This window comes from Crocuta crocuta, unplaced genomic scaffold (genome assembly GCF_008692635.1).
Source record: "Crocuta crocuta isolate KB4526 unplaced genomic scaffold, BGI_CrCroc_1.0 scaffold119, whole genome shotgun sequence".
In the NCBI taxonomy this organism is placed as follows: Eukaryota; Metazoa; Chordata; class Mammalia; order Carnivora; family Hyaenidae; genus Crocuta; species Crocuta crocuta.
The window spans coordinates 4,636,440-4,645,110 of record NW_027551562.1 but is presented as its reverse complement, the minus strand read 5'-3'; positions in this window follow the sequence as shown (position 1 = coordinate 4,645,110).

The window sequence follows — 8,671 nt, the reverse complement described above, 5'->3', positions numbered from 1 at the left end:
AATGAACGGGACAAGGTCAGCAATTTCCAGCTTTTCAACAAAGCCCTATTTTCCTTGTAGAAAATTACAGTGGTATTTGGGAAGGTCTTGGGGGCAGCAACGTCACCCAGACCCACAGGCGTGGAGGGGGCAGGCCCACCTTGACTCCCCCATGCCCTCTCTGTCATTTCATCAGGGGCCCAAAGCACCTGGCCAGGCTGAGTTGTGACAACTGATTTTCGCCAGGGAAAGGCTCTCATAAAATGGGCTTCTGCGATGGGGGCAGAATCTGCAGGGTGGGCCTGGCGACTGCCTGCACCTGCTGTAAAGCTCAACCTGGTTTCGCTTCAGAAAGCTTCCTCCGGTTCCTCCTCCCCAGCTCAGGTCAGATGTCCTGTATCGGCGTTCCTAGTTGAGTTACAGGTCTTTCTCTTACAGCTGGACTTACTCTTCATGGTAGTGAGTGAGTTCCTTGCCTAGCTGCCCCTGGGTTTCTTAGGCACACAAGGTTAAGGCTTGTATATTTTTTAGCCCTATCCCTGAAGCCTGGGTGGTGTCTGGCACAAACAGTGAGTTGGCTCCTCATTGCAGTGTGGCCAGAGGCATATGGGCTTTGGAGTCTGACAGCCTGGGTTCATTTTTGGTTCCATTATTTATTCGATGTGGAACCTTGAGTAAGTTATGTAAGCTTTCTGAACTTCATTTTGCCTATCATTACAGTAGGGATAACACCTAATGTTTAGCATGGCTACCGTAAGAAAAAAAAGGAAATGAGGCATATGCAACCTGCTTGGCAGAGAGCATCGTTCATCATAGGTGCTTAATAAATTCTTCCCAAAGCATTCAACGTGATGTTCATAGCAATAGTAACTTGGTTTTTGCCATCATATTTTGTCATACTGTCTAGTACTTAATTAAATATTTGATACGAAGGACAACTGGTTGGAGAACAAACACAGCAGACTTTTAATAAGCATAAAACACACCTGGTAGTAAACAGGGCCTGTTCATAGTAGAAAGCGGTCCACTCTTCTGACCTGCTGGTTAGTGTGTGCTGCACTTCTGGAAGCAGGATTTGTTGTTGTTATTGTTGTTGTTGTTGTTGTTGTTAAGGAGGCTTCACACCCAATAGGGGTCTTGAACTCACAACCCTGAGATCGAGTCATGAGCTCTACTAATGGACTCACTGGTAATTGTTCTTAGCACTCTTACCATTAGCAATTACTTTTTTTTTATGGTAACAGCTTAGTTTATTCTTTTTTTTTTACAAATAGTTTATTGTCCAATTAGTTTCCTCATAACACCCAGTGCTCATCCCCACAAGTGTCCTCCTCCATGCCCCTCCCCCTCCCCCCCTCCACATCCATCAGTCCTCAGTTTTTGTCAGCATTCAAGAGTCTCTCATGGTTTGCCTCTCTCCCTTTCCCCCACCATTTCCCCCCTTCTTCTCCCCCTTGTTCCTCCGTCAAGTTCCTCCTAATCCTCCTATACGTGCAAACATATGATATTTGTCCTTCTCTGCCTGACTTATTTCGCTCAGCATAACACCCTCAAGGTCCATCCATGTTGCTACACATGGCCAGATTTCATTCTTTCTCATTGCCATGGAGTATTCCATGGTATAGATAAACCACATCTTCTTGATCCATTCGTTGCCACGGTGGCCATTTGGTCATCAGTTTCCAGCTCTTTGACGGAGGTTCTGGTTCAGATGAGGTCCTTTGGCAATCCTGGCTGCTCCTCATGCGAGAATGTCTCAATATATTGACAAGATGGAAGCTGCCCAAATGGACTTGCAGAAATTGTGGCCAGTTTTAAATGTTTATTTTTTTAATGTTTTTTAATATTTATTTGTTTTTGAGGGGGAGTGGGGCAGAGAGAGGGAGACACAGAATCCGAAGCAGGCTCCAGGCTCTGAGCTGTCAGCACAGAGCTCCAGGTGGGGCTCAAATCCACAAACTGAGGTCATGACCTGAGCTGAAATCAGATGCTTAACTGACTTAGCCTCCCAGGCACCCTTGAATGTTTGCTTTTACTAAAGTAACAACTTTTAACATGCAAAAATACAAAGCAACATAGCTATCATCTATATAGAATAATTACGGTTTATTTTTTTAAAAAATGTTTAATGTTTATTTATTTCTGAGAGAGAGAGTGAGAGAGACAGAGCATGAACAGGGGAAGAGGAGAGAGGGAGAGGGAGACACAGAAACCAAAGCAGGCTCCAGGCTCTGAGCTCTGAGCCGTCAGCACAGAGCCCGATGTGGGGCTCGAACTCATGAACCTGAGATCATGACCTGAGATGAAGCCAGATGCTCGGCTGAATAAGCCACCCAGGCGCCCCTACGTAGTTCATTTTAAAACATCAATCTGGAGTCCACTCCATGCCCTGATGAGTTTTAAAAGGTTATAAGGGAATATTGGGGCACCTGGGCGGCTCAGTTGGTTAAGCGTCTGACTTCAGCTCAGGTCATGATCTCACAGTTTGTGAGTTTAAGCCCCAAGTCAGTCTCCCTGCTGTCAGCACAGAGCCCGCTTCAGATCATCTCTTCCCCTCTCTGTCCCTCCCCTGCTTATACTCTCTCTCTAAAATATATAAACATTTAAAATAAATAAGTAAATAAAAGTTTATTTGAGGAAATTGACATGTGTCAGTCCTTTCAAGATGTCCCAGTGATTGTCTAGTTTGTCTATTAGGTGTCACCTGGAGAAAAGGTTACATTTGGAGCCTTTTGTGGATCCCGGGCCTGAGCCACATGCCCCTCACCCACTGCTGGGTTTGCTTCTCCCCTGGTCCTCCCCACCCTCCTCCTTCGGTGCCCCCCTCTCTCTCTCTCTCTCTCCCTGTGTGTCTCAACCACACACACACACACACACACACACACACACACACACACACACACACACACAATCCCTCTGTCTCTGGGATTGCAGTTTTACCAGTTCCATCCACGTCCTAGGTGCGCCTCCTTGCTTATTTAATATTAAACACAGCAAAGCAAGCCCGGATGCAAGTCATTCCCTTCTCACGAAAGCAAATTAAACTTGCATGAAAAGCACATGAGTTCCTCTGTGTGCCTTTCCCTTCAGCTTCCCCACAGAAGCCAACAAAGTCTCAGCTGAGTTCACCTTTCCTCTGGGCTCCAACGGCCACCTCGTCGAGTGGCCCAGGGGGCTGCCCCCGGCGCTCACTGTGCCTCCAGCCCTGAGCGGGCACCCAGCTGGAGGTGGTGTTTGCAAAGCTAGTGTTTGCTGCTTTCCACCAGAGGTTTCTTCCCAAACAATTTTACTCGAGCAAAGAGCTCTACCTCCTTGAAATCGGCTTCCTCTGCTCAAACCGACTTTCTTTCTTACAGAATTGCCTTTGGGGAACAAATAAGCTTGTTAAAGATTCCAAACGAATCAGCTAAATTCTCCCCTCGGTTTCTAACACGCTGTGCTCCTCCCACCCCCGGGAAATATGAGGTGCCGGCGCTGATCTCTTTATCACCCGCTGCCCCCTCCCCTCCCCGCTCCGCTCCACTCCCAGCCCTGCAGCCCCTGGATGTTCACACGTTCACACTGTCCTGGGATCTGGAGCCGGTCGAAAGGTATCACCACGAAATGCCAGAAAATGCAAAGAAAACAGCAACCATTTCCCAGTAGTCAGGGTCACAAACAGCGGTAAGAAGCTGCGTCCCTGTACTAAAGTGGCCTGTTCGCCCAAACTGGGCAACTGATAAAAATTAAATAGAGCTACCCCATGACCCAGCAAGCGCACTGCGAGGTGTTTATCCAGAGAATAAAAAAATGCTGATTCCAAGGGGCACAGTCACCCCGATGTTTACAGGGGCGCTATCCACAATAGCCAAAGTATGGAAAGAGCCCAAATGTCCATCGACTGATGAATGGATAAAGAAGATGTGGTGTATCTATACAATGGAATATTACTTGGAGATCAAAAGAATGAAATCTGGCCATTTGCAACAACGTGGTGGAGGGGAGGGTCTTAAGCGAAGTGAAATAGGTCAGTCAGAGAAAGACTGATCTATGATTTCACTCATAGGCGGAATTTAAGAAACAAAACAGGTGAACATAAGGGAAGGGAAGCAAAAATAATATAGAAACAGAGATGGAGACAAACCATAAAAGACTATTAAATGCAGAGAACAAACTGAGGGTTGCTGGAGGGGAGGCGGGTGGGGGATGGGCTAGATGGTGATGGGCATTAAGGAGGGTATTTGTTGGGATGAGCACTGGGTGTTATATGTAAGTGAGGAATCACTAAATTCTATCCCTGAAATCATCATTACACTATATGTTAACCAACTTGGATTTAAATTTAAAAAATAATCAAAAAATAAGATAAAACATAAAAGCAAAAACAACAACAACAAACTTGACCCATACAAACTTGCTCCCCACCAGCAGAGCCCTGTGGGGGTGAGAGTAGCTTCACAACAAACCAGTAGGTAATTGGATGACAGGACATGCTTGGGACACGTGCACAGGGGGTGGCTGTTGGCCATTTGGACCGTGTCTCAGAACACACGTGGATTCATGGGACCCCATAGGACCCTGGGAGAGTGACTACTCACAGACACAGACTGCAGGGTCGGGAGTTGTGCAGCCGCCCTCCCTGAAGGTGGCAAGCCTCCTTGTGTGCCACAATTGCACGTATGGGTGCAGAAGCAAGTCGGGAATGGCCGCAGCCAGGGACAGTGGCCAGACAGCCTGTGCTCTAGGCAGCCAGAGAAAAGAGAGTCCAATGAAACAGCGTGAAAAACCCTTGACTCAAGGCAGAACCGTGAAAGCACAGACTATCCTGGATGGTGAGACACACTGAATGAGGAAGAAGATTAATATTCAATACAGAAGCAAGCAAAGAAAAGAATTCTGGAAGAATGAGGTTACTTTCTTTGGTCAAGCTTGACGAGAAAGGTTACCATTTCTGCACTGAGAACCCTTTCTGATATTTTTCAGATATTTTGATGGGGACCCATTGAAAATTACAACCAGTAAGGCAAAGATCAAATACTTCTCAAGAATCTTAAACTGCTTTATAATATTTGACTCAGAATCCCTCTCTCCAGGTATCTAAGTTTGGGAAGTAACCTGAGATGCCAAGTCCAGATTCCTGCACAAAGATTCTCAAGGTAGCTTTACAAATTAAAACTGGAAACACCCCAGCTGCCCGACAATAGAGAACTTTTTGCCGCGTGTTTATAATAGAAACCTTCAAATGTGATGTTTCCAAAGAAAACCATGGAAAAATACTTACTATATAAAGTTAAGTGGGGAAAAAGCAGCATTTAAAAATATACACAATTTCACCAAGTGAGTATGTATGAAATGTGTGAAAGGGCTTCATAAACTGCAAAGCCTCCTGCACCTGTCGAGAATAGTTCTGCCCGTGATGTGGTGGTCAGAGGGCAGCTGGATGTCTACAAAGAGTGGGTGCTTGTGAAAAGAAACCACTAAGGGCACAGATGGGGAGCTGCGTGCCTATTTGTGCCCCCCACCCCGTCCAGTTTCTTCGAGGAGCTGGCCGCCTTCTGAGAGGAGCGTGAGGAAAGAACACACCCCAGAGAACACAACGGGGAACGGGTTACCTCGGTGGACCTGAGAGAAATTAATGAGGCTGAGAACGTGAAGGTTGTTAAGAGCAGCCCACAGAGGCAGCGGAAAATCAGAGGGCATCTCAATAGGGGATAGGATGCTGAGAGAGAGACAGGAATCAAATTAGAGGCAAAGAGAGGCCAAGAAGGGAGGAGAAAAATGCTCCAAAGGCCAAATTGGACTACTTAGAACCAATCATTCTTGCTGGTATTGTAGGATGCTACGACCCCCCTCCACACACACGCTGCATTTGCATTAGATCATCCAGGACAACAGAACGTGCTGTAACTAGTGGTCCTGAGATAGAGACTGCCCATGAACGCCATAGGCACAGTAATCAGGAGTCGTAGCTAGTTGGGAATGCATAGTGTGACCTCAGGCCTTACTTCCTCGCCAGGAGGATTCACATGTGCCTTTTATTGTATAAAGGAAGGATTGAACTCACTATGTTCTGTGCACATTTTTACCTTGGCTACCAGGAAACATGGCTAAATTTAGAACCGAGTTGCAATCCCCAGCATTGGACTTTGCATATATTAAAATGGCAATAACTGTTTTCTAATGACTTTCTGTCTCTACTTAGACAGTAGCTTCTTGGAAGGCAGAGACTGTCTGACTCTTCTACCTACCCTTGTTTTGTTTTTTTTTTCTATATTGATAAAATGATCGATGAATGTTGAGAGTTTTGATGAGTGAATGAATCTTAACCTATGTTCTCAGTCTAGTTCTTTCTTGTCTCCTAAAATATTTGTAGTCTTTCTTTCTGGATAAACCACATACCACATGCTGACTTTTGTGAGGCAAACTGCCTGAATTTTTCAAAACAGGTGAATATGTTATAAATGAATAGAGCACAAAAAGGAAGGATGAAAGGGTGGAAGGAAGGAAGGAAGGAAGGAAGAATGGAAGGAAGGAAGGGAAGGGGAGGGAGGGTGGAAAGGAGGGAGGGAGGAAAAGTCCAAGTTCAGACTTCCTTCAGCAACACAACTTTTTAAGGGAACTCTCCCCATAGGAACTAGAACATGCAGTTGTTATAATAAGGCTTGGTTCGATTCTGATCTATGCACACCTTTTGCAGTACCAAACATATTAGTTGAATACCTAATTCATATTTATTGAAAACACTTGGAAAAATGCATAGTAGTAATAATAGTAACAGCTGTAACTTATAGCTTATTATGAGCCAGCCACTTTTCCAGAGATTTTACGTCCATAATCTCATTCCCCCACAAACCTGAGAGACAGCAAAGATAATCCCTGTTTTCAAGACGAGAAGCAAAGACTTGGTGACATCAATTAGCTTAACAGAAATTGTAGGTCTGGTTTTGAACTCCCCTAAGCTCTATTCTGCCCCACTTACCAGGTGCCTCTTTTTTCTGCAATGGAGTGGCTGAGCATGAAGAGACCATTATCTTCCCTTTCAGTACACTTCTGCCCCATCCTTGCAGCAATCCAGCAAAGATGGTGAAAGACTATAACTCCAAGAGGCAGAAATGGAGGCCCTGAGCCTATCGATTAAGAAACAGCCAGGACCCCATGCTCACTTCTTCCCTAATCTTTCCCCTGGGAGCATGGGGCTTGGTGTGCTCATCAAGAAGGTGCAAGAGGTGGCCGCTGTTTTGTTGAATCTACTCTGTTCATTCTTGCTGATGGTAAGAGCGAGACCCATCGGGATTGTGGATTCAGGCACTGTCAACCTTTCCCACCTCATCTAAGTCACACAGTCCCCCTTGAGTCTTGGTCTCCTTGGAATTGGGAAGGTGAAATGAGAGACACCCATGAACCCTATCAACAACAGGCACTCAGAGAATTCTAAATCATATTCACTTAGTCATGCTTTCAACAAATCGCTAGAGTTACCATGACTTCAGTCCAGTGCTAAGCAGTCCCTGTCCTTGAGGTTCTTAAATTCACATTATAAAAGCAGACACTAATATACATGCATATATAAAATATTTGATCAAGTTGATCTTTTTCTTACTCATCATTCATGCATTTCAATAATCAACCCCACCCTATGCAAAAAAAAAAAAAAACACAAAACAAAACAAGAAACAAAAAACAAAAAACCCACCAACAGTCAAGGTGATGAGAGAGAAGAGTGCAAGTGTAACCCTACGAATCAATCAGGAGAGAGACCCCAAGTCCAAAGGGAGAGAATCAAGAAGGATGAGGCAGTGATAGATGCCATGGAGAGATGGTAGAGGGGTCCCTAGAAGGCACAGGTGAGGAGAAGGGATGTTTTAGGAAGACAGGTCGTTATAAACAATGACACCAGGAGCAGGCGTGAATGTAGTTTCCACAGACTAAAATCCTCTTGGCAAATCACCAGCATTTGTTGCTGATACAGAGGGCTGGAGCTTAGGGATGGAGAATCCAGAGAAACTGGGTCCTTGTCCCTGTTCTAAAGCTTTGGCTAATACCCCTGATGTCTTTAGGTCTCACTGGGATCTTCTATAAAACCAGAGGATTGAATTAGATGCCCTTCAACTGGGACATCCTTCCAGATTTGTCTGGTCCTCACAGTAAGTAACCAGTTCATTAATGCCATGAATATTTATTCAGTGCCTGCTACAATTCAAGCTCTGTAGTTTAATGCAGATGCAGGGAGCAGACAATCGGGAACAAGCTGGTTCTCCCAAGGATCCAGAGGCTTTTACAACAAACACAGCTGCAATCTAAAGAATATAATGTGAAACAAGTCTCTTAAGGAAAAAAAAAATACTCTGAGCTTAAGACTGAACTACTGATATCTAGAAACCTCAAGGTCAAGACCAATCCAGTTAATAGTTCTGACTCCAGGCACCTGTGGACTCTCACCTTCAGGGTCAGAGAGATCTTCATCTGCCAAACAAGGACAGACTTTTCAGGGTTATCAATAGCTGTGAACCCAGGACACTGAGATGGCCGTTTGGGGTAGAATTCTCAGGCATCATAATTAACCTATATCCAGGTGTTTGTGACCTTCATCTTGTTCTTCCTTTTTGAGTTTTAAGGGAAAACCCTGTCATCCTATTTCCTTTCCATTAGAGCATGCAGCCCCAGGGCCTTCTCTCAAGCCCAGCATGGGGGGGCGGGGGGGGGGGAAGCTGAG